Here is a 25340-nt window from a genome sequence, read left to right as displayed (position 1 = left end):
TTCACATGAGGCCTGCTAAAATAGATTAACACTCATTGTCAGCCATCTCTATCATGAAAATTCCAGTCTCTTGTATTCTTTGAAAGCAGTTAGTCTGACTTGTTTATTGCTTTAAGATTCTTAAACACATTCCTGGATGACTCCATCTACATCGCATGTCCCAAGCTACCCTAGTGTATTCCTTGAAAAGGGGCAAACATAGACAAGGCCAGGCGTGGCTGGAACACACTCACACTGATAGGATGGCTTTCCTGGCCCTTACTTCATTCTCAGGAGGTCAAAAGCTGGGCACACCCGAGCCAAACTGTGCAACACAAACCTCTGAGCACAGTCTGTGCAGAAGAGGCAGGCAAACCAGGATGGCTAACAAGATACACAAACCCGAAGAAGTCAGCCAAGGAGAGGCCTGGCCCACAGGCTGCAAGGGGAGCTCTCTCCAGACCTGAATAGCGGTGACACGGCTGAAAAAAAGCGGTGACACACACACACACACACACACACACACACACACACACACACACCCCCTTCACCCTGGACAAGCTCTAGCTGAACAGAGTGGGGATGCATCTCAAAATAAAGAGAGACAGTATGCTGCCAAGCTCCCAAGAAATGAACTGACCACCCTTATTGAAGAAATTAGACAATGACAGCTAACTCCAACAAGGGTGGCTATCATGCGCTAGACACTGCTTTAAGCACTTCATGTGTACAGTCAGCACTTAGGATCTGTGGGTTCTCTATCCATAGATTCAATGGCAGATCAGAAGTCTTTTTTAAAACACGAATGGTTACAGATGGGCGCGGTGGCTCCCGCCTGTAATCCCAATACTTTGGGAGGCTGAGGTGAGCGGATCACGAGGTCAAGAGATCAAGACCATCCTGGTTAACATGGTGAAACCCCGCCTCTACTAAAAACACAACAATTAGCTGGGCATGGTGGTGTGCATCTGTAGTCCCAGCTACTCGGGAGGCTGAGGCAGGAGAATCGCATGAACCCTGGAGGCAGAGGTTGCACTGAGCCAAGATTGTGCTACTGCACTCCAGCCTGGCGATAGAGGAAGACTCTGTCCAAGAAAAAAAAAAAAAAAAAAAAAGTTGCATCTGCATCTGTACTGAGGGGGCTTGAGAATTTGGATTTTGGTATCCTAGGGGGTTCCTGGGAGCAGTCCCCTGTGGATACCAAGGGACAACTGAACTAACTCACTTAACCCTTGCAACAAACCTATGAGAGACGCCCTAACATAACTATCCCCATTGTACAGAGGCATAAACTGAGGATGAGGAACAGTCCCACATCATGTGGCTAGTAAGTGGCAGAGCAAGAAACTGAACCCAGGAAGTTCAGCTGCTCAGCCCATGCTCTTAACTATGGGTTACATTACCTCCTTGAATGACTGAGACTTTTAGGGTGCCTACTGTCCATCAGACCAATGCTGGGCATCTTAGTACAAATGTTCTCATGTATAAAAAAGGACTCAGAGAGTCAGGAAGCCAAGCCAACGTCACCCAGCTGGTATGTGCCAGAGCCAACTTAAACTCATAAGAGGCTGATGCCCCATGCTGCCCCTCCAGGCTTGAGGCGCTGGGTCTGACCTTCCACAGTTTGAAGGCTGACCTTTCCCACTGTGCTCCACCAGCAATGATGCAGATGGAGACATCACTGACACAGAGCACACGAATCCTGGTGAGGAGCCCCGGGGATGCTCTGCCACCTGATCAGGAGGAGGCCAGAACCTTCCAGAAGGCCTGTGGGAAAAGCAGTGCCTGGGAGAGAGTCCACCAGCTCCAACCTCTTTCCTAGCACAGTCCTCTCCTCCACAGTGGCCTGTAAGCCACATCCTACCCCATCCCACCCGCTGACAAAGAATCAGAGCGAGGGCCTCCTGCTAGTTCTCCAGTCGCAAGGGCTCTCTGTATTTAGCTTTCTGACGTAACAGCTCAAAGCGGAGATGCACGCACTCACTCTTGCATAAGACCCGATTTCGCTCACACAGACCTCAGGGCAAGTCAGTCTCAAGTGCTGCGGGCTGGAGCACAGGGTGGCCTCACAGAGCAGCCCGTACCTGAAATGTACCTCTGCCATGCAGGACAGCACATTCCCAAGGAGGCCAGTTCTCCCACAGCCTGTTCCCAGGTGACCCAGCTACTGTAACCCTCCAGGTGGAGGATAGCTCACCCGCACCGAGAAAAACCGGGCAAATCCTACAGGGCTCTGCATCTCCTGCCCTCTGGCCTTTGCAATCGGCCCCATCTAAGGACCACGTCAACCAGTGGGGATTATTAGCAGGACCAGACTCGTCTTGAGATGTCTGAAATGCCTTTAAATTACAAAATCCTTGTAAGTTCTAAGAAGGGCCTAAGGTCATCTCACAGAAATAGATGAAAAACTGATGAGGAAACTGAGGCCCAGAGAGGGACAATGACTCAGTCAAAGTCACACAAAGTAGAAGGCAGTGCCAGGACGGTCTCCAGGTCTCCTGGTTCTAGTCCAGCACTCTTTCCCCCATATTGGACGGCAGAAGGCCTGGGTTCAACCTGCTGTGAGCGACTGGTCTAGCTGGTAACACTGGTTCCCTATTTTTAATTAACAAACAGGGACTGTTTTAAGAAGTGTATAGAATGCTAACTCATTTCATCCGGGGAGGTGGGTGTTATTACTATCCCCACGTGGAGGTGAAAGACAGAGAGATAAAGTAACTGTCCAGGGTGTCAGGTGAACCCAGGCAATGTTATTCCACCATCCAAACCTGAGCCTTGAGTGCTGCAGTGGCCTTTGTTACCGCAGCTCCTCAGGGTGCCACTGGCTGTATGCCGAAGTGCTCTCTGGAGCTCAACAGCATGTTCCAAGCAGCTGCTCAGAGGAGCAGGGCTGAAGCCACCTCCAGCGCAGCACACATCTCAGCAACCCCACAGGAGGGGTTCTCCCCCAACACTCGCCCACAGAACGCAGGGGGCCAGATCTGCCATGACGGATCCGAGTCTGGGACCAGGCAGAAAATGGACCCAGGTATTCACTATACCCTCTCCAGAGACCTGCAGCATATGACCAGGGCCACCCCCTCAGCTTACTGTCAGGGGAAAAGGTTTGCCAGGCAGCCCCTCCAAAGGCGTGGCCTCTCGGTCACCTGCACCCTCTGTAACCCTGGGCCCGTGAGGCAGAAGGGGGCCGCCCTGCAGTGCCAAGGCCATGATCCAACAGGCAGGACTCTGCACCTTTGTGCACGGCCTCCTCAAGGCTCAACATCTTGAGTTTTCTTCCTGAAAAAGGAAGCCATTTCTCAACATATTGCTACACACAGAGACTGAGAAACACAAACCGAGAGGCAAATGGGGCACTGGCCCCAAGGGAGGAGAATGAAGCGGGGAAGGGCTGGTATGGGCCAGTCTGCCTGGGGCAACCAGCAAAGGGACAAGGAAACACCCAACATAAACTTGTCCGTCCCGACATTGTTTACTAGAGGGACACAGTGCAAACAACCCAAAGACCCAACAATAGAAGCCCAGCTAAGGAGGCGATGGTAAAAACACCTACTCAACTATGACAAAGCCACTGAGCAGGTTTATAAAAACATAGGAAGTTTTTTGTGTTATTTTACTAAGCGACAGGCAGGACAAAAAAAATCTGCATGATGGATGGCAAGAACTACGTAAGCAAAACTTTGCACACACAGTCTTTGCCTGGAAAACACAACTGAAAGAAAACACAGCAGAAATGTCATTTATGAATGGGCTGATCTGAGTGGGAAGGCTATAGGTAATCATTTTCTTCCTTCTACTTTTCTGTGTTTTCCAAATGTTCTGTAATTACTGTGTACTGATTTTATAAGGCTATGAATGGTAATAATACATTTTAAAACGTCACAAGAGGAAAAGGAAGGGTGCTGGTGCTTCTCTTCTAGCAAAAGGAGAAAGGTCCAGGAGCCCACGGTAGATGTACTATTTGGAGCAGATCCCTGCTCAGGCTGCCATGCCCAACCTCACCGCTAAGGCCAGCTTTGCCGGTTACTCCATCTGCCCTGCTGGGTGTTTTGTTTTGTTTTGTTTTGTTTTGTTTTGTTTTGTTTTTTTGAGACAGGGTCTCACTCTGTCGCTTAGGCTGGAGTGTGGTGGTGTAATCACGGCTCAGTGTAGCCTCGACCTCCCAGGCTCAAACGATCCTCCCACCTCAGCCTCCTGAGTACCCAGGACCACAGTCGCACACAACTACACTCAGCTAATTTTTGTATTTTTTGTACAGATGGGGTTTCACCATGTTGCCGAGGCTGGTCTCAAACTCCTGGGCTCAAGCAATCCACCCATATCAGCCACCCAAAGTGCTGGGATTACAGGCGTGAGCCCCTGCTGGGTCTTTAGATGGAGCAAAACCTCACTGATTCCAAAGGGAAAGATGCGGAAGGAAGAGCAATTTCATAAGATGGCATTAGACTCATTTTGCTGATGGGTGTGGGATGGGCTGGTTTGTTTTTTAAGGACAGTGTGTGTCCATCTATCCATCCATTCAAGAGTATCCAGTACCCACTAGTTACCCAGTATGGTGCCAAGGCCCTGCAAACAATACAGAAATGAATGACCCATCTCCTACCCTAAAGACCTCAGATTCAAGTGGGGGCCAAAGATATCAAGTTACAATGCAAAAGTGTCTTTGACAAGCGTTTTCAGATGCACGCAGGCTGCGAGAATTCAAATATGAAAATTAAAGCTTCTAGCTTCAGAGAAAAGACAGGTGTCTGGAAAAAGTTCATGGAAAAGATGAGCTTTGAATTGGGTCTTGAAGAATGAGTGCGGTTGCATGAAGAAGTCAGTTAAACAGGCCAAGGAAATATACATGTTTATCTCAAAGGAAAGTTACCTCTGCCAGCAATGGTAACAAACCTCCCACCTTAATAATAAGCAAGGAAATACAACATGGAAACATATGGGTAGATGTTTGGCAGCACTGGCAGAGGGACTCCCCAGTGTGGCTGTGGTAGGAGCATGGCAGGAGCGTGGAACGGCATCGCCCCCCTGGAGGGCAGCAGAGAAACAGGACGATGGAACAGAAGCCCCACAAGCGGCCCCCACCCCTTGAGCCAGACTCCACTTCTAGGAATTTATCCTAAAGAAACAATTAAGTGTAAGCATAAGCCTATTCAGGGAAGTGTAACTTAAAATAGCCAAACATGGGGAAGTAGGTAACTACATTCTGGTGTGTCAATCACAGAAAACTTTGAGGCAACTTTTTGGTTTTTTTTTAAAGTCCCTTTTAACAGTGTATTTAATGATATGAGGCAATGCCCATAATCTTCTAGAAAGTTAACAACTCAAGATAAGGAAACTACATTTGCAGTATGATCTCCACATATCTTTTTTATTTTAACTTAAAGGCATTAATTTTCTTTTTTCAAGTTTGAGGTCAATTTCTATTTTTATAGCAAAATTAACATCTCAAAATGTAAACACTGGAAATAGAAAAGTTTTATTTTTTACTTTTTTGTATTTTCAAAGAACGGGTATCATTTTTATAATCACAAAATGTTATTCAAATTGAAAAAATAATAAATGGAGCTTTTTTTTCCCAGTAGGTTTTTGGGGAACAGGTGGTATAAGCTTTGTTTTGGGATTTTTGTTTTTTGTTTTTTTCCAGTAGAGACAGGGCCTCTCTCTTGTCATCCAGGGTGAAGTGCAGTGGCATGATCATAGCTCACTGCAGTCTCACACTCCCAGGCTCAAGCAATCCGCCCATCTCAGCCTCCTGAGTAGCTGGAGTTACAGGTGAACACCATTACCCCTGCTAATTTTTTTTTTTTTTTTTAAATTTTTGTAGAGGCCAGAGTCTCATCATCTTGCCCAGGCTGGTCTCAAACTCCTGGGTTCAAGAGATCCTCCCTTCTCAGCCTCCCAAAGGACTGGGATTACAGACCTGAGTCACAGTGCCTGGCCCATAAATGAAGTTTCAATAGGAAGAGAAGAGGGCATCCTAGGCTTAAAAAAACAGCAGGAGCCAGAGGTGAAGAAGTACAGGTCTCTCCTGGGATGGAGAAAGAACTGAACATCATGGTTAGACAGAGCTGGGCTCACGTACTGGATCTACTCTTTTCTAGCGGTGTGACCTTTAACAAATTACTGACCTAGTCCTGAGCTTCAGTTTCTTCCAAAGACTAAATGTGTTAACTTGGCCAGGCACAGTGGTTCACGCCGGTAATCCCAGCACTTTGGGAGGTTGAGGTGGGCGGATCACCTGAGGTCAGGAGTTTGAGACCAGCCTGGCCAACATGGTGACATCCTCTCTCTACTAAATATACAAAAATTACCCAGGTATGGTGGCATGCACCTGTAATCCCAGCTACTCAGGAGGCTAAGGAACGAGAATCGCTTGAACCCCAGTAGGCGGAGGTTGTAGTGAGCCGTGATGGCACCAATGCCCTCCAGCCTCGGCAACAGAGTGAGACTCCATCTCAAAAATAATAAAAAATAAAATAAATGCATTAACTTACACAGAATACCTACTTGATACACTAATTAGGTCAGAGCCTTTTCTACTGACCAATAAAACAAATTCCTTCCTGGATGACCCACAAGAGGTAGGGATGTTCATTTATGAGACACATAATCAATGTAATAACAGCATTTGGGGAGAGAAAAGAAACACTACATTAAAGATACCATACAAACCCTCCCAATTTCAGAAATATTAAACTATGAAATATATCCTAAAATCAAGAAACTATGGAAATTTATGTCTTCTAAAGATAGTGCTGACCAGGATTAAAGCATTTGGTGAAAGCCCAAGATATTACTGTTTTTCTCATGATTCTTATACAGTCTGATTTGTGCCCCAAACAAGAAGTCAGGCCGGGCACGGCTCACGCCTGTAATCCCAGCACTTTGCGAGGCCAAGGTGGGCACATCACTTAAGGTCAGGAGTTCAAGACCAGCCTGGCCAACATGGTGAAACGCCATCTCTACTAAAAATACAAAAATTAGCCAGGTATGGTGGCTGGCATCTGTAGTTCCAGCTACTCAGAAGGCTGAGGCAGGAGAATCGCTTGAACCCAGAAGGCGGAGGTTGCAGTGAGCCAAGATCATACCATTGCACTCCAGCCTAGGTGACAGAGAAAGACTCTGTCTCAAAAAAGAAAAAAAAGGGGGGGGCGGGGCACGCCGCTGCAGTGTCTCCTTTTGTCATCCAGGCTGGAGTGCAGTGGTGCAAACATGGCTCACTGTAGCCGTGACCTCCTGGGCTCAAGCAGTCCTTCTGCCTCAGCCTCCCAAGTAGCTGGGATTACAGGATGTCTAGCGGCCAGGAGAAATATAGTGGAAAATGCAAAACAATGAAATTATAAAACCTGCCAAATACTTCTTAGAACTAGAAAAGAGCACCCTGCTGGCTTTAGTAGAAAAGTACAAATATGTGCTGGAATATAAGAAAAGTGATGCACAAACTATTGGCCTTAAGCAATGTACTTGCAGGCGCTGGCCCACAAACACAACTCTCAGCGGAGCTGTCCCTGCCAGATTTCAAATAGCTGAAGAAGTGCTGGGAGAACATCAAGGCTCGGACCAAAACAATTATGGCCCATGAAAGGAGAGAGAAGGTGAAGGGGAGCCTCCGCCCTTCCTGAGTACCCTTGTCCTAGGGAAGGAGATCACCAGCATGCTGCTGGAGCAGCTCTACTTCCTACAGAGCCCCACCCGCCCCCCAGGAGGAGCCCGAATACCACCCCGATGCCACGGCCCAAGAATCATTTGCTGTTTCAAATACAGAACTGCGCGATGATGAGAAAGAGTTCATACGTTTTCCAGTACGTTGAGAGGACCTCTCAACCTGAACCCTGGTGTTCAGCTGTCAGAATAACAACCAATAAAAACTACAGGAGCAAAACCTCTCAGGAAGGTGCTTTAAAAAAGATGCATGAGGAAGAATACCATCAACAAATGTCCATCTGACAACTGCAACTGATACAAATGAATGAGGTGCATTGTGGCCAAAATCCAGCAGATAGAGCGAGAGTGTGAGACGGGCAGAGGAGTAACACAGGATAAAAACGGAAGTTCTCAATAAAAAGATGTATTGGGAAAGAAAACTACGAACTTTTACCAAGGAATGGCCTGTTTTCTCTTTCCCAGTTCACCCTAAGGCTTTGGGGGTGGCTCTCTTTTAATTAATCTGTGTTGGCAAAGAATGTCTGGAACATGGACCTGCGGTCAGTAACCTGTAACACAGCTACAAATAGGAAAATTCGAGTGTAATGAGAGGTGACAACGTGCTAGCAGCCCTTGCTCTCGGCGCCTCCTCAGCCTCGGCGTCCACTCTGGCGGCGCTTGAGGAGCCCTTCAGCCCGCCACTGCACTGTGGGAGCCTCTCTCTGGGCTGGCCAACGCCGGGAGCCGACCTCCTCTGCTTGCGGGGAGGTGTGGAGGAAGAGGTGCGGGCGGGAACCCAGGTTGCATGCAGCGCTCACAGGCCAGCACGAGTTCCAGCGGGTGCAAGTGCAGGCTCCACGGCACGCACATGGAGCGGCTGGCCAGCGCTACCTGCCCAGGGCAGTGAGGGGCTTAGCACCCAGGCCAGCAGCTGCAGAGGTTGCCCCGGGTCCCCCAGCAGTGTCCGCTGCCAGCGCTGCACTCAAATTCTTAGCTGCCTTCCCACGCGGCAGGGCTGGGGACCTGCAGTCCACCATGTCTAAGCTCCCCCATTGCAGTGGAGCCTCCCCCATTGGCGCTGCCCCCTGCTCCATGGCGCCCGGTCCCATCAACCGCCCAAGGGCTGAGGAGTGCAGGCACCGCTGGGGACTGGCAGGCAGCTCCGACTGCAGTCTGTGCGGGATCCACTGGGTGAGGCCACCTGGGCTCCTGAACTTTTACTTCTAGCTAAGGGATTGTAAACGCACCAATCAGCATTCTGTGTCTAGCTCAGGGTTTGTAAATGCACCAATCAGTACCCTGTGCCTAGCTCAAGGTTTGAAAATACACCAATTGGTACTCTGTATCTAGCTAACCTAGTGGGGACTTGGAGATCTTTTCTGTCTAGCACTCTGTGTCTAGCTCAAGGATTGTAAATGCACCAATCAGTACTCTGTCAAAACACACCAATCAGCTCTCTATAAAATGGACCAATCAGCAGGATGTGCGTAGGGTCAGATAAGGGAATAAAAGCAAGCTGCTGGAGCCAGCAAGCGGCAACCCACTCGGGTCCCCTTCCACACTGTGGAAGCTTTGTTTTTTCGCTCTTTGCAATAAATCTTGCTGCTGCTCACTCTTTGGGTCCACACTGCCTTTATGAGCTGTAACACTCACTGCAAAGGTCTGCAGCTTCGAGGACTCCTGAAGCCAGCAAGACCACGAACCCACTGGGAAGACTGAACAACTCCAGAGGCCCTGCCTTTAAGAGCTGTAACACTCACTGCGAAGGTCTACAGCTTCACTCCTGTCAGCGAGGCCATGAACCCACCACAAGGAAGAAGCTCCAGACACATCTGAACATCTGAAGGAACAAACTCCGGACACACCATCTTTAAGAACTGTAACACTCACCGCGAGGGTCCACGGCTTCATTCTTGAAGTCAGTGAAACCAAGAACCACCAATTCCAGACACAGTAGTAGTAATTTATTTAAGAATTCATTCAGAGAAACAGCTGCACCCTTTGTACCCCTTAAGTGGCAAAGAAGTTGTTATAGTCTTCTGAAAATTATCACTATGAGTGCTATAATTCTGAATGTAATGTCTCTTAATTAGAATTCATACAAGAACCATGAGAAAGAAAGAAAGACAAAAAAAAAAAAAAAAAAAAAGAAGGTTGCAGTTACCGAACAGATCCAGATGCCACAGGGGTAAGGCCCCACCTTCCAAGCAAACTGTCCCAAATTGGAAAGGGCTGTTTTCATTCTCCCTATAGCACACCTGTATTTCTCCAGTTTGATGTTTAGGGAGAAGATTTACGCAAATGTCTGAATGGCAAATCTTGCTAGACTACCCGGGGTGTCCTTAGCCCCAACTACCTCATCCTCTTTCGGACGAAGAAAGCACCAGGAACACCAAGGTCACCTGCCTTAAGATTAAGCAGCTGCAACCTGGAAAAGCTTAAGGTTTAGAGAGAACCTTTGGAAATCTTTGTAATCTTTGGGGAAAAAAATGCAAACTCAGTGACCAAACTGTAAGGGGTGGAGAGCTATATCCTCTCCTAAATGCCAGGCTTTGGGAAACTCAAGGTAAGCCTTCAGAGGAGACCCAGGAGGCTCAGCTCATTCCGCTACTACATATAATCGGCATCTAATCCTTACCATGGTTCTTAGCCATGTGTCAGGCACTGTTCCAAGTACATTACATGTGGTAACTCATTTATTCTCCCAACGAAAGAAGAAACTGATGCGCAGAGGTAACCTGCCCAAAGCCAGAGCCAGAACCAACCCATGCAGTGCCTTTGTGCAAGGTGAAAGAGTGCCTCACATCCTCTGCACATACACAGCACAGACCCACAAAAGGCATATTCCTGGCAATAAGGGTAGTCTGGATTTCAGGAACCCTTCACCACGTTGTGCAGTGCACAACCTGCTTGACTGTACACAGCCCCATCCAAGTTCACACAGTAAGAGGCGGAGCTGGAATCTGAACACCTGGCTCCCAGGTCTGCTACCAAGTAACAAGCAGGCACAGTTTCATATTAAATAAGTGGCCTGCAAATTAATGCAACTCAGAATATACAGAAGCACTGATGCGGGTGACTGAGAGCACAGTTCTGTGTGTCTGGAATGATCACATTTTCAGTAACGATGAGACAATGCTCTGACATTTACAACTTCATGGGCACAAGATTTTTTTCTTTCTTACCATTTCTAATGGGAATATTTCTAAAATGTGCCCCACCCTCTTCCACCTTATAGCATAATGTAATATACCCTGCTTGAACTCCACAACACCACTGCCACTCCAGGACCCCACAGCCCCCCTCCCTGCCTTTTCCTGCCACTCTGCCTGCAGCCTTCTAATCCTGGGTAATCTCTTCTTCTCTGCTCCTGTAATTGCTACTGGAGGAAACTCAATGTGCAGGTGGGTTGGGGACATCCAAAGTTTTAGGTTTTGACCTACTTCCTCTGGCTTAGCAGCTCTTTGACTTGATCCTATCTAATTCCTTGCTCTTCCCCAATTCCTGGGGCAGCATCTCACCAGTTTCATGCTCTACAATCCCTGTTGCAGAGACACTGGAGGCCACTGGCCTGTACTTGCTAGATTTGCCTATCCTCACCTCCCATCATTACCTCCCTCCTTGGGAAGGGGATGGGGAGGGGAGGTCTAGCTGTCCTTCAGCCTCCAAACCTGCATTCAAATCTTTCTGGCCTTAAGAAATACTTTCTCTTCAACTCCTCCTTCTCTCTCTCATTTCCTTCAAGTTCAAAGATCTTGACACATTTCCTCAGCTGTTCAGTATTACTCCTCCATTGACCTTAGTCTCTCTACTCCACCAAAACTGCTCTTGCAGAAGCCCTCAGAGTCCATGTTCTCACTCCCACCCTCATCCTGCTTGACCTCACTGGGGCATCTGGCCAGGTGGTCTCTCCTCCCAGACATGCCCACCTCTAGCTTCCCAGTTCTCCTACCCTTCTGACAACTCAGCAGCCTCCTTCCCAGGACTCCCACAATCACCTACATGCTGATGCCTCCCAATTTAGAAAACTCTGAACCCCATTCCTCTCATAAGCTCCAGCCCCAATCTAACCCCCAAATGGATGGCCAGCCTGCATGGGCCAGAGGTACCCAAACTCATTATCTCATCTTTCATCATCTAGAGGTGGCCTCCCACTTTCCACCCTCCTTTCTTCCTAACAGAATGCTGAGGTTTTAGCTGGCCCATTGTAGGTAGGTGTAGCTGTGTGACTAATACCTGGCCAATGACACATAAATAGAAGTGCCACAAAGTACTACATTGTGTAATTTGAAAAGGAATATTTACAGGACACATCCTTCTCCAGTTCATCCATCCTGCTCTCTGGAAAGCTGATGTGATAGCTGGAGCTCCAGCAGCCATCTAGGAACATAAGGACAAGGAATGGCAGAAGGGTAAGCTGGAAGGATCCTGAGTTCCTAATGACTTTGTAGATCCACCACACTGATGTTGGGTTACCTACATCCAGACTTCTCTTATGTGTAAGAAAAATTAACTTGTTTGAGTTACTGTTATTTGAACTCCATTTTATCTAATATCCCCTCCAAATTGGTCATATCTTGCAAGACAAGGAACTTGGTCAATAACATCAACATTCACTATCTGGAAGCCTCCAGCTATTTATTTGCCAATTTTCCCCATCAGACTGTGAGCAACTTGATGGCAGCAACATGTCTCTCATTTTCTAAATAACTCAAACACAAAAATGGTATCTTTCTCTTTGTTTTTGTTTTGTTTTGTTTTGTTTTGTTTTAACCTTACAGAAATGGTAATAATTACTACAGATATTCGTCAACCTTTCTACCAACGTTTTTCTTAAATGTAGTTGGGCTGGTTCATGTAAGTCAGATGGAACTGGTGAAAAGTACTACATTGTGTAAACCATCATTTATTGATATATTTCCCGGCTAATAGGCTCTTAGGTCCCTTCTAGCTTTTCATCATCACCAAAAATGCTACAATGTACATCTATTTCTTCTTGAGCACTTGCATGCTAGTTTTTCCAGTACAGACACTAGAAGTAAAATTTTTGGCTATAGGGTATGTGTATCCCTAACTTCACCATATCTAGTCAAGTTTCTCTTGAGAGTAGTTGTACCAATTTACACTCCCCAGGGCCCTGTGTGGGAGAGGAGGCTCCTCCCCATGCATTTCTGAACTGCCAGTTTCTACCTAACATGATGGTAGCAGGATGCTTTTTTTTTTCTTAGTACTCTGAACTAGCTATAGCAGAAACACAGGAATCCCCTGAGCTAATCTCCCCAAAATGTTGCCTGGCTGCCGCCTGAGGACAGGCCACCCTGCAAAAAGCAACCTAACTGGGCAGCCAGCATTCAGAGCGGTACACCCGTTGCTCTCTATCTATGGTGTCTCCCCCTACAAGACAGAGACTTTCCCCCACTGTAGTCTTGCTGGGGGGTTGGTGGATTAGTCCTCTGCTTTCACCCCTCAAATTATTTCATATCCAGCCTACTCCCTCAAGCCCTCTCCAAATACCAACCAGAAAAGGACATTGTAAAGGTGTTTGTCCCACCACAAAATCCTCCCTCTTTTCCCTGGAGCTCTCAGGCAGGCTGCTGAAAAGAACATCTCATCTCTGCTGGAAAGAAACACCTCATCTCGGGTGGTGGCTTTTGAGCATCTCCTGATAAAGGAAAATCCCAGGCAGAGAGAGGGGCCAAGTTGTTTATTTCCAAACACAAGCCAGATTCCAGCTGTGACATGTATACTGGATCTGCTCACTGCAAAGGCGAGCTGGGCGGGAGGGCCGCGGGGAGCGGGGGCCGAAGTTGTGTGGAGGATCGTGTGGTTGTTTATTTTTAGGTAAGCCAGTATTCCTAGGATCAAGTTCATAGCCCCTTCTCAGTTCTGTTTTTTCATGACTCTGCCTGTCTATGGATTTTTCATGTGAACTTGCCCAAGTGCAAAGGGTAGCTGCCTTGACCCACTTAACCCAGGGGCTCAGAGCGACGCTCTGCCAGGCTCAAGGCTCAGGGTCTGGTATCCACCTTTCCACTCCACAACATTTATTGAAAGCTTGCTCTGGCCAGGTACCAGTGTACAACAATGACTGTAACAAAAACCCAGCCATTACCCAGAACCTGCCCTCCGAGAACTCATGGCCTAGAAAATCAATACTTGTGATGTCATGTGAAAAGATGTGATGGTAAATATGTGCCAGGGAAAGGAAAGAACAGAGAAATTAAACCTAACTAAAACTGGTCTCCCTACCAGCATGGGTGATGAGCAGACATTTTTATCATCAACATCGTAATTCCAACTGCCTGCCTTTCCCATAGCCATAAGAGTGTGGATTAACAGGGCAACAGGCAGTGCTGTGGGAGCTCAGACTTCAGGAGACCTGGTTCTAACCCACCTGCCTCCATCAGAGTACCCTTTGCTGGCCAAGCGTGGTGGCTCATACCTGTAATCCTCATGCTTTGAGAGCCTGAGGCAGGTGGATCACTTGAGCCTAGGAGTTTGAGAAAAGCCTGGGCAACACAGTGAGACCCCATCTCTACAGAAAAACTCAAAAACTAGCCAGGTGTGCTGGCTCATGTCTGTGGTCCCAGCTACTCAAGAGGCTGAGGCAAGAGGCTTGCCTGAGTCCAGGAAGTCGGGGCTCCAGTGTGCTACCGCACTCCAACCTGGGCAATGGAGCTAGACCCTGTTTCAAAAAAAACAGTGGCATTTGTCAACTCATTGTCCTCATGGGCAAACTGAAGGGTGGAATGAGCAACTCCTGAGCAGTCCTTTCAGCTCGGGTATCCTAACCAGGGGCTTTCCACCCTCCCTATGTATCAGAATCCCTTGCAGCGGGTATACATACAGAGATGCCTGGACCAGTTCCCACTCCACAGGTACTAGGTCAGCTGGTCCAGGGCTGTGCTCCTGACATGGATGTCTTTTAAAAGCACCCAGGTGACTCAAACACGAGGACAGGGTTCAGAACCACGGTGCTGAACAAACTTCCTGCTGGTGATAGCCACCAGTGCTTAAGGACCAGGCTTCCATTCCACAGACTGCCCAAGGCAGGAAGCGAACCCAAGGCCAAACAGCCCATAGTTAGTGCCTGCTGTCTGCTCACAGGGATACACTGATTTCAGGAAGATTCCAGTTAGGCCAACTGGCAAACAGGGAATCACACCGTCTCTCGCACCCTCCAGCTACCTACTCTCAGCCCCTTTTTGCCACTGGGAGAAATAGGTAAGGGGGAAGGCAGCACCCCTCCCATCCACTGAAAGGGGGCCGCCCCACCCTCGGGAAAAGGAGGCCAGTGAGAGCTGGAGGCAGTGGGGCCTGGGAAACCTGGGCGGGCATGGCCTGGCCTCCCTGCCTGTGAGTCAGCCCCAGAGGGGCCTCGTCCGGACAAAGGGGCAGAAGAACAAAGCTCCACTGTGCCCATTCTGCACGGAAAAGCCAGCAGAGACAAGGAGACTTCAGGGCTGGCGGCATAATTAGCATTTTATTTATTTATTTAATTTTCGTTTTATCTAACAAATGCCTTAGGGGACACAGCACTTATTATGCACACCAAGCAGAGTTTCTGAGCCCTTTCTAAAGATTAAGTTTTAGAAGATTAAGCTTTCCAGAGTTAATGTCCAGGGAGGGGAAAAAGTTAATTCTCCCCCTCCACAGGCACATACATTTACCTATTGCATTTGCTACTGTCTGGTCTATAACAAGATACAGAAACCACTTGGGTCTAGGAATATGTCCCAGGGTGTGACTTAAATCCCTTTGGTGCCCTTTATAGAAGGCTATCTTCTACAGGAATGGAAATTTTCTCATGGCAAGGTGGAAAGAATTTGAAAGTTAAACTCCATTTCCTACTGAACTTAGACAAGTTTCAGAAACTCTCTGAAACTCATTTTGGTGTCTGTCAAATGGGAACAGTGTAGCCTATTTCAGAGGTGTTATGGAGTGAAATGAAATAATTCGGTATAAAGGGTGCAGCAAAGGGCCTGACACCAACTACAGTTTATTCCCTTCTCCCATCTGCAAAGCGTCACCCCTGCCATTGACAGAGACTCTGCTGCACTGAGTACCCATGGTCTAACAGCAGCCCTGCCAGGTTCAGTATTACCATCCCCACTCCCGGCTGGGGAAACAGTTTTACTATCCCCACTCCCAGCTGGGCTGGATGAAGAGCTCCTCCCAAAGCTCACAGCTCTCAGGTGGTGCGGCCCACGTTCAAAGCTTGTGCCATAGACTTTCCTTTGGTCTTAGACTCTAGGTCCCTCACTACAACCTGTCTCAGTTTGTAACTTAAATAATCATACAGCTCAGTAGAGCTCCTTGCTTTTTGGTTTGGTTTTAACAGTGGCAGAAATCCCCCACAAATCTGTCAGCTCTAAACACTCACACGGCAGGCCCCACAAGCAAGCATCCAAGGCTGGGCTGTGCAGAGAACGTGGACAGCTGGGGTCCTGGGACTGACTGACCATCACCACTCAGGCTGCCCATTCTTGGCACCAAACACACCATGGCCAGGTCAGAGAAGAAACCATGCCAACATGATAGAATCACCAAATGCCTGCGGTCGAAGGGGCTTCCTTACCTCAGCTGTAACACAGGTATGGGGAGGAGTATTGCTGAACTAAACAATCCTGGAGGGATTTCCTGTCCTCCCACCCCTGGGAGCACTAAGGGAGCAGTTGATTCAACCTCCATGTGGCCCCACACTTGAGCCACAGGGCAGGCCTTGACCTGCAACTGGAGAGCGGGTGCCCAAGACAATTTTAACAAAACAAAAACCTCATTTCTGAGGCTTCAGAACTCCTCTCTGCAGGGAACCACACCCAGGGCTTCCAGGCGCTGACCACCACAAGCCATTATTTAGGGCAGCCTCTGTTCAGGTATTACTCCTCCCACTGTCACCACTACCCACCAGCGGCCTTACAAGGCCCAGAAGTGAGTTCTGCAGCCCACGGTATGGTGAGAGGAACCATACCCTTCAGGGTCTTTTTAAGGCTTCAGGGTCAAGCAAGCCTGCAGCAAGTGCAGCCCTGCCACTCTTCTAGGTAATGTGACCCTAGACACATCACCCAACACCTGAGCGGTCACTTCCTCACCGCTAGTGTGCTATGCAGGGCTCATGATGCACACATCCTACTCCAGGACCCAGCCAGTGCAGGCCACAACAAACGCCAGTTCCCTGGAGGGCTCTTTCCCTGTCTTTTTCCCACCACAGCACAATGGAGGGATATGGATCATTTCCAGCACTATGAAGGCTATGCCTCTGGTGGAGAGGGAGGAGGGTCTAGGGAGTGTCCATCACTTACCCTCTCCTTTGAGCATGGCAGCCTTAAGCTTTCCCGACTCCTGCCAACACAGTTCTTGCTCCTACCTCCACTTTCCCACAGAACTGGTCGGCACAGAACATCAATTATCAACATAGATGTCCACCTCCCCAGATTGCAAGAGCCTAGCAAGGTCAGGCTCTGAGCCCCATCGGCACAGTGCCTTGTAAAGAGGGGGCACTCAGATGATGAATGGGCACTGGGCCGGCAGGCAGACAGCAAACACCAGAGTTAACAGAAACCACTGCTACGTTTTTCCGGGAGAGAGCTACATTTTCCCAGAGAAAGGACAGAAAAAAAACTTATAGGATGCTTTCGAAATACATACCTTCTGCCTTTTTCTTTCACTTTAAGAATATTAAGGTTCACGCCAAATTTCACAAGTGCAGCTACTCCACCCAGTATTAAATGGATTGAGAAATGAAAAGGTGTAGCTATTGCTTCATTGCTGCTAAGCTAATCTATCCAAGCTGTTTCACACCTCTGGGGCCTTGTTTTGAGGCTCTCTCCACCTAGAACGTCCTGCTCCCTACAAAGCCTTTGCCAGCTCCCCCCTTGCCAACCCCCTCCTTCAGACTCCTTTTGGGGACAGGATAGACTTCAGTGAGAGCATCTCTAACAGCCTCCCACATGAATTGGTTTTTTAAGTCTTCACTCACTGAGACAGATGCTGTCTGAAACTAGAAGGTCTTCTTATTTATTTCCGTATCAAGGACATCTGGCCTCATGTGGTGGCATACAGCAGGTCCTCAATAATGACCAAATGAATGAATAGCTTGAATCGTGTTACTGCTTTAGCTTACAATCATTATTTTTCCATTCTTGCCTATATCTGAAATCATCCCAGGCCCCAAATCTTCCACTTAAAATCCAAGCTTACAACCCCCATAATTACATACCATAGGGACCCAACTGCAATGCACTCAGTCCCTTAGTTAGAAAAAAGCAAGTCTTACAATACAGAAGTGGGCCAAGGGTCGATTCCCTGAGCTCACCCAGGAAAACAATCTATCTTCAATCCTCAGTGGTCTCTTCCAACTCCAGGTTGAAATCCATCTGATGAAATGCTACACAGGAGCAGTACTCAATAATACTCGTAGTTTATTGTCCAACAAAAATGAAAGAATTATTATCGGCCAGGTGCAGTGGCCCAAGTCTGTAGTCCCAGCATTCTAGGAGGCCAAGGTGGGCGGATTGCTTGAGCTCAGGATCAGGAGTTCGAGACCAGCCTGGGCAACGTGGCAAAATCCCATCTCTACTAATAAAGTATAAAATTATCCAGGCATGGTGTGTGCACTTGAACCCAGGGGGTGGATGTTGCCGTGAGCTGAGATCACACCACTGCACTCCAGCCTGGGCCATAGAGTGAGTGAGACTCTGGCTCAAAAAAAAAAAAAAAAAAAAAAGAAAACAAAAAAGAAAAAGAGTTATTAAAGACCTGGAATTAATAGAAAGGAGTGTCTGGGTTAAGATAAGGGGTTGTGGAGCCCAAGGTTCTTATTATGTAGATGAAGTCTCAAAGGTAGCCACCCTGAAAGGCAATAGATGGCAAGTGTTTCCCATTCAGACCTTTAAAAGGCGCTAGGATCTCAGTTAATCTTTTCAGGATCAGAAAATTACCTAGAAAGGGAAGGGGATTCTCTACAGAATGTAAATTTCCCCCACAAAAGATAGCTTTGCCAGGCCATTTCAAAATATATCAAAGAAATCTATTTGAGGATAAAATACTTTTGTTTTTGTTTCTTTCTTTCAGGGCCTGCTGTCATGTGATGTTATACTAGAGTCAGGTTGGAATTGGGTATCTTATTGCCACAAAGAGTCTCTTTTGTCTTAAGATTTCTGTTTTAATGTTTAGACTGGTCATTCTGTCTCACGAAAATGTATAAAACCAAGCTGTAACCCAACAACCTCGGGCACATGTTCTCAGGACCTCCTGAAGTCGTCATGGGTCATGGTCTTCACATTTGGCTCAGAATGTATCTCTTTAAATATTAAAAAAGAAAGAAAGAAAATAAAAAATGAAAGCAGGCTATAGAGCAAAAAGTACAGGATGATCCCAGCTTTGAAAAGTTCTCTGATTTTTAAGAGTGTTTCAATTTTCTTTTATGGTTTTCAAATTTTCCACAAGGAACATATATTACTCTTGAAATCAGATATGAAAATGATGGAAGGAAGAAAGGATGAAAGGGGGAGAAGGAGGATGGGGAGGCAGACACTGCACTATCATAGAAAGGGAGTGAGGACAAAGGCACATGAAGACATCTGTTCCAACAATGGATTTATCTCTCTCATCAGGTAAATATGGCTCACATTGGCCTCCATCCAAACACCCTCCCAGGGTGGCCCAGTCCCACACTGAACACACCCCATCTGTGTGTGATGATAATATTAATGATAATAGCTTTTTTGAGCATTTACTACATGCTAGGCACTATTCCATTTAACTCCTCCTCATTTCTTACAATGACCATAAGGCAATCATTACGATTGCTCTTTCACAGATGAGAAAACAGAGATCAGGTAACTAGCCCAACGTCACACAACTACCTTTTCTTGATTTTCTCCTTTGGCAACTTCCTGGATGTGATAGGTCTCTTAATTAGATAAAACCAGGTTTTCTAGAGGTTGTGCTTATAAAATGGGGGCTACATTCCCAAAGACAGATGAGGTAAGGGGGAAGCTATGTTGAATGCTGATGAGAAAATTAGCATTACATCAGCCATGGAGAGCCAATTGTTAAATATTGCCTTGACTGGAGAAGATTTCAAACTCCTTCCCTTAACAAAAAAAGGAAAAAAAAAAAAGGCAAATTATTTCATGTGATAGGCCAGAAGAGATGAGAGCTGATAAAACAGACTAAGCCTGCTCATGAAAGCCCTACCTAACCTAGAGGAGAGTCTATGGTTTCACCCAGAGCCTCCTCCCTCAATCCGCATGCATTTCTACCATGTTGGGTTCTCTGGTTTCTCCCATCCATAGATTATAGTAAAGCAGAACATTTTAAGGTGAAAATAACCAGGTTTCTAGAGGTAAATGCACAGAGGCCACAAGACCTGACAGCAATAATGGGATAAGTGGGGAAAAAAAAAAAAAAAAAAAAAAAAAAAACTACGAAGCAGACCCAAGATTTAAAAAGCATAATTTTCTGGGACCATTATAGGAGAGGCAAAGTGGCCATTCAAACCACACCTTAATAGAGCCTACTGAGGCTCCCAGCAACAGCGAATAAGTCATTAAGTTGTTTAGAAGAAAATGTGTCTTCTCAAACTACAGTCATGCGGTGTGTAATGCCAGAAATACATTCTGAGAAACGTGTCTTAGGTGATTTTGGCTTTGTGTGAACATCATAGAGTAATGAGTATGGTAGGCGACTGTAATACATTTGTAAGACAAATCTAAACATATCAGAACACAGAAAAGGTACAGTAAAAGTACAGTACTATAATCTTATGGGATTACTATCATACACGTGGTCTGTTGTTGACAATGCAGTGCATGACTGCAATTAAAATGATTAAAATACATTTTGGTGCTTACAGGAATATGTTTCAGTTACCCAATATAAATTCACTTTCTATGAAACAGCTTGTTTCCTGTCTATTTTATCCAGTGAATCATGGCACCTGCTGTTAGCTGCCTTCCCATGTCCATCCTCGTTTTCCTTCCTTAACCTCGGGAATCCCTTTCCAATGATAATGTGCTCAGCTCCCAGCCACCCTGACAACCAGTGGTTGCCATGTGATCCAGTTCTAGCCAGTGAAATGTAAGGGAAAGCCTATTGCTTGGTACTTCCAGAAAGTTAGTTTTCCTCATTAAAATGGATAAGAGGCCGTTGACAAAAGCCACCTTCCTACCTGAAATGCAAATGTGAAGCCTGGAGATATTGCAGTCATCTTGGGAGTATGAGGCTTTGTGCTGAAGATGATAAAGCAAAAAGATAGGAGGCAGTAACATGGAGCCCTAAGACTGTCGGCCTCTGGGCTTTTTGTTTCATAAGAAAAAGAATCCCTTACTTCCAGTGTTACTTTACTTTTCTTTTTTTTTTTTTTTTTTTTTTTTTTTTTTTTTTTTTTTTTTTTTTGAGATGGAGTTTTGCTCTTGTCACCTAGGTTGGAGTGCAATGGCACAATCTTGCCTCACTGCAACTTCTGCCTCCTAGGTTCAAGAGATTCTCCTGCCTCAGCCTTCTGAGTAGCTGGGATTACAGGTGTACGCCACCACACCCAGCTAGTTTTTTGTATTTTTAATAGAGAGAGGGTTTCACCGTGTTGGCCAGGCTGGTCTTGAACTCCTGACCTCAGGTGATCCACCTATCTCAGCCTCCCAAAGTGCTGGGATTACAGGCGTGAGCCACTGTCCCCGGCCTTACTTAATTTTCTGAAATATGTAGCCAAACAAACCCTACATGGCCCCTTAATATCAGGTTATAATTCCTGGGTGATAAATATGACTGCTAATATCTCACTGTTTTCCTCCAAGTAGCCTGCAAAGTATTTTCATGTCTTTGGGGTGCCCCAATAAAACACAGGCTGACAGAGTGTTATTTACTGGGAGCTCGCCTAGCTGTTGCAAGTGGCAAATGGCCATTCATTGGTATTGTGTTTTTGCTAAGCTGACTTGCTTTTGCGAGTTGGAATTTTGTTAGGAAACAAAAAGTGCTTTATGGCAAAGGCGTTAGCGCCACAATGGGACCTTTCTGCTTTGATTATGAAAACACATTAAGAGCTTAGCCGCACCGCAAGCAGTGGCCCGGAGACTCGGCTGAAGCCTCAGCCTTTCTGACCATTCTCCACTCAATATGCTGGAAGGGCACCAAACCCACTTGGGAAGAAACACTGCAGGCAGACACCAAAGATTAAAGGGGTTGGGTGTTCAGATCCACTCTGGAGAACCTGTGTGATGAGCAGGCTGTGCCCCAACACAGCCCTACACCCTTCTTCACCAGCCCCCCACACTGGCTACATGCAACTCCCGTACTCCGCCTTGCAGGGGTTAAATGTAAGCACCAAGCAAGCTTTACTGCTCTAATTCCTCACAACACCTGGAAAAGGATGTGCTCCCAAGAGAAGCTCAGAGACAATCCAAGGGGTATAGTAATAGGACAGTAAGCAAAGCTTCCCTGGGGTGCCAGCAGACACACACTTGCTAAGGTGAGCCACTCTCCCCATCGGCTTACAAGGTTAATATGAAGATGGGATGAGATGCAGTGATTCCACCTCCAGGTACACCCAACACAAGTGTGTGCATGCATATATCCACAATACAGGCTGACCGAGAGTCATGTCCAACAATGCTCACGGCAGCATTTTTTTTTTAGAGAGAAGGAGTCTAGCTATGTTGCCCAGGCTGGTCTTGAACTCCTGGGCCCAGGTGATCCTCCTGCCTCAGACTCCCGAAGTGTCAGGATTACAGACACGAGCCACCACCTCTAGCCCACAGCATTTTTTAGGAATATCCTCAAAATGGAAACAAATAAAATGTTCAAAAGGAGAATGGATACAAAAATTATGCTCATCAGTCAATCGAATAACACACAGCAATGAAAATGAACAAATGACAGCTACACACAACGAAAATGCACGGATTTCACAACAATGTTGAATGAAAGAAACCAGATACTAAAGAATATATACAGCATGATTATCCTTGCAGAAAGTTCAAAAAACAGGCACAACTGAATTACAGTGTTTAGGGATTCATATTTTGGGTAAATAGTTATTTTAAGAAGCAGGGAGGCAACTACTACTAAAGTCAAGCTAACGTTGTGTGTGGCAGTAAGAGAAGAGATTATGATCAGGGAGCCTTCGGGGGCTCTGACAGGGTTCCTTTTCTTGGACGGTGGTTACAAGGGTGCTCATTTTGTGATAATTCACCAAGCTGTACATTTATGTTTTATGTACTTTTCTGAGTCTGTATAATATTTTACAATATAAACAGAAAGTTAAAAATGAAAAGGAATGATGTCTAGATCCAAACAAATCTAGCCTACCATAGGTTCTCAATCCATCTTTTTGTTTGTTTGTTTGGAGACGAAGTCTTGCTCTCTCGCCCAGGCTGGAGTGCAGTGGCATAATCTCAGCTCACTGCAACCTCCGCCGCCCAGGTTCAAGCGATTCTCCTGCCTCAGTCTCCCGAGTAGCTGGCATTATAGGTGTGCACCACCACATCCAGCTAATTTTTGTATTTTTAGTAGAGACGGGGTTTCGTCATGTTGGCCAGGCTGGTCTCCAACTCCTGTGACCTCAGGTAATCCACCTGCCTCGGCCTCCCAAAGTGCTGGGATTATAGGCGTGAGCCACTGCACCTGGCCATTCTCAATACATCTTGATTGAACCTGAATCCTATGACACTTTATCACCCCTCCAGGATGCCTGGCATCCTCCTCTTCTGAGAAGAAATGCTCACATTTATGTTCCACTGGAAACTGGCAAGGGTACAGCAATTCATCCTTCCCCAGATGCTTCGCATATATTCATCTCTATTTTCCACGCCAAAATCATAAGCTCCTCTGAAGGAGGAAATGGCTTGGGATGTACACATTTTCTCCACAGATTAGTGATGGAAACCTAACTTAGCTCAGAAAGCAACAAAGAAGTCACTACAGGGAGAAAGAGCAGGGAGTTTTGCTGGGGTCATCAAAGCAAAGGCTGGAGGCACATCAGGACCTTGATGAGGGGACAAGGGGTTCAGGATCTGGTCTACTCCAGCCCTGAAGAGTCGGCTCAAGCTAACTTAACATATAACATGACTGCTATCAATGGCACAAAGCCACTTGGGTTCTGCTATCCTAGAAAGTCCACATCAATCAGTGTATTCTCCCTGGTGAGCAAGCTTACACTTAAGCAGATGTTTTTCGGGTGTGCTTATCCTAACACCAAAAACTAGTTTTAAGAATTGCCACATGTGTGGCAGGGAGCAAACAAACCTGGATGCTTACAGCTCATCACAGCAGTGGTCTCGACAGTGAGACAGGATGCAGAGGAGTCTGACCCTGAGAGCCCTCTCACCTGGGCAACCTTGCTTGGGCACTGAAAAAGTTTGCCTCAGGAACCTCCATTTCCTAAGCTGACCAACCTACCTCTAAATCACACATTCTCCCTATGGAGATACCTCAACCAAGCAGCCACAGCCCAGCCCTGCCAGCCCAGAAGCATTAAGCATCCCACTCCCACCTCGCCCCAGGTCCTGCAGGAAACTTGGTCCAATGCTCCAAAGGCCCCTCCTGAGTGGGGTCTAACTGCTCCAGAGAGCAGGCTGTTTTCCTGTCTTTCTCAGTTCCAGACTCCAAGTGACCAACGATGCTCTCCCTCCGTACCTGCTGGCACTGTTCAGTTTCTTCCCAGTCAAGTACATACACAGCCCTCGATGCGCAGCACGCACCCTCCACACCCTCCCGGTCTTCCACCTCCCCGCACCGGTGAGTGAGTGCACCTCCAGAGCACTCAGGCTGGGAGAAAGGTAAGAGGCTTCTGGGGCTCTGAGATGTCATGACAGTCCAGTCAGCTGCCTGCCAGTGTTTCAGCCCCAGCCAGCTATCCCCACGTTTCTTGGCCTACCTCTTCACAGCCAAACATTCGGCAAGAGCAAGACGCACTAGAATCTCTAGCCAGGAAACTCCTCATCCTTCTCACTTTTTTCCTAAGAAAGAAGTAAACAGCAGAGGAAGTAGACAGCAAAGGTGTTTTTAGAGCTTCTAGATTGTTTTTCCAAGAGTTGTGTGCAGTGTGCACAGGCAGGCTCATCCCCACCTTCTGAGACTCCATCTTCTCAGATGGGGATAATAGCTTTCTCCCTGCCCTCAAGACGGTTGTGACAATCAAGGAATGGGAAACATGCCGCATGGCTCCTGGGTGGTGCGGCACTCCATACCGAGATAACTCTGGCTCAGAAGTGTGCCTGGAAGGCACTGCGGGATGCTCACAGGAGGATTAAAGTGCATTTGCTGGAGAGAATTGAGCCAGGAAATGGTTATCTGTACACTTTTAAAAGACACTAGATAAGCATTCTTCATAGCCTTCTGCCAAGCACATCATACCCCCAGCCCATGCATTTGGAAAAATGAACCAGCAACAGAGCATCTGCTCTGAACGGACGGCACTGCAGCCTCACTCAAATCCTCTTAAATGCCCTATTTTACAGACGACGGCACTGAGGCTTGGGGAGGTTAAGTTACCTAAATAAACTTAAGCTAAGGCCACTCAGCTCTTCAGTGTTAGGACTTGGATTTCTCTCTAGCTCCCACACTCTTTCCAATTTCATTGTGTCTAAAAACCATCCATTAAACTACACAGAATGACCACCGCATGCTTTACTGGCAACCAAGCCTTTTTATGTCTACTCACTCGGTCCTTACAACTCTTCAGTGAATGTTTTATCACCATCAACACTCCCCTTTTA

The 25340-nt window shown here is 46.9% G+C and overlaps 1 protein-coding gene and 1 pseudogene across 2 annotated transcripts in view; one reads left to right on the top strand and one right to left on the bottom strand.

The window, feature by feature from the left end:
- The window catches only part of KSR1 (kinase suppressor of ras 1), a 172388-nt gene that overhangs the window by 92164 nt on the left and 54884 nt on the right, over window positions 1-25340 (bottom strand). The window lies entirely within an intron of this gene.
- LOC126939460 (myb/SANT-like DNA-binding domain-containing protein 3) lies at window positions 7022-8141 on the top strand (annotated as a pseudogene).

This window comes from Macaca thibetana, chromosome 16 (assembly GCF_024542745.1).
Source record: "Macaca thibetana thibetana isolate TM-01 chromosome 16, ASM2454274v1, whole genome shotgun sequence".
Taxonomy (NCBI): domain Eukaryota; kingdom Metazoa; phylum Chordata; class Mammalia; order Primates; family Cercopithecidae; genus Macaca; species Macaca thibetana.
The sequence above is the reverse complement of the archived record's forward strand: the minus strand, read 5'-3'. Positions and strand labels throughout refer to the sequence as shown.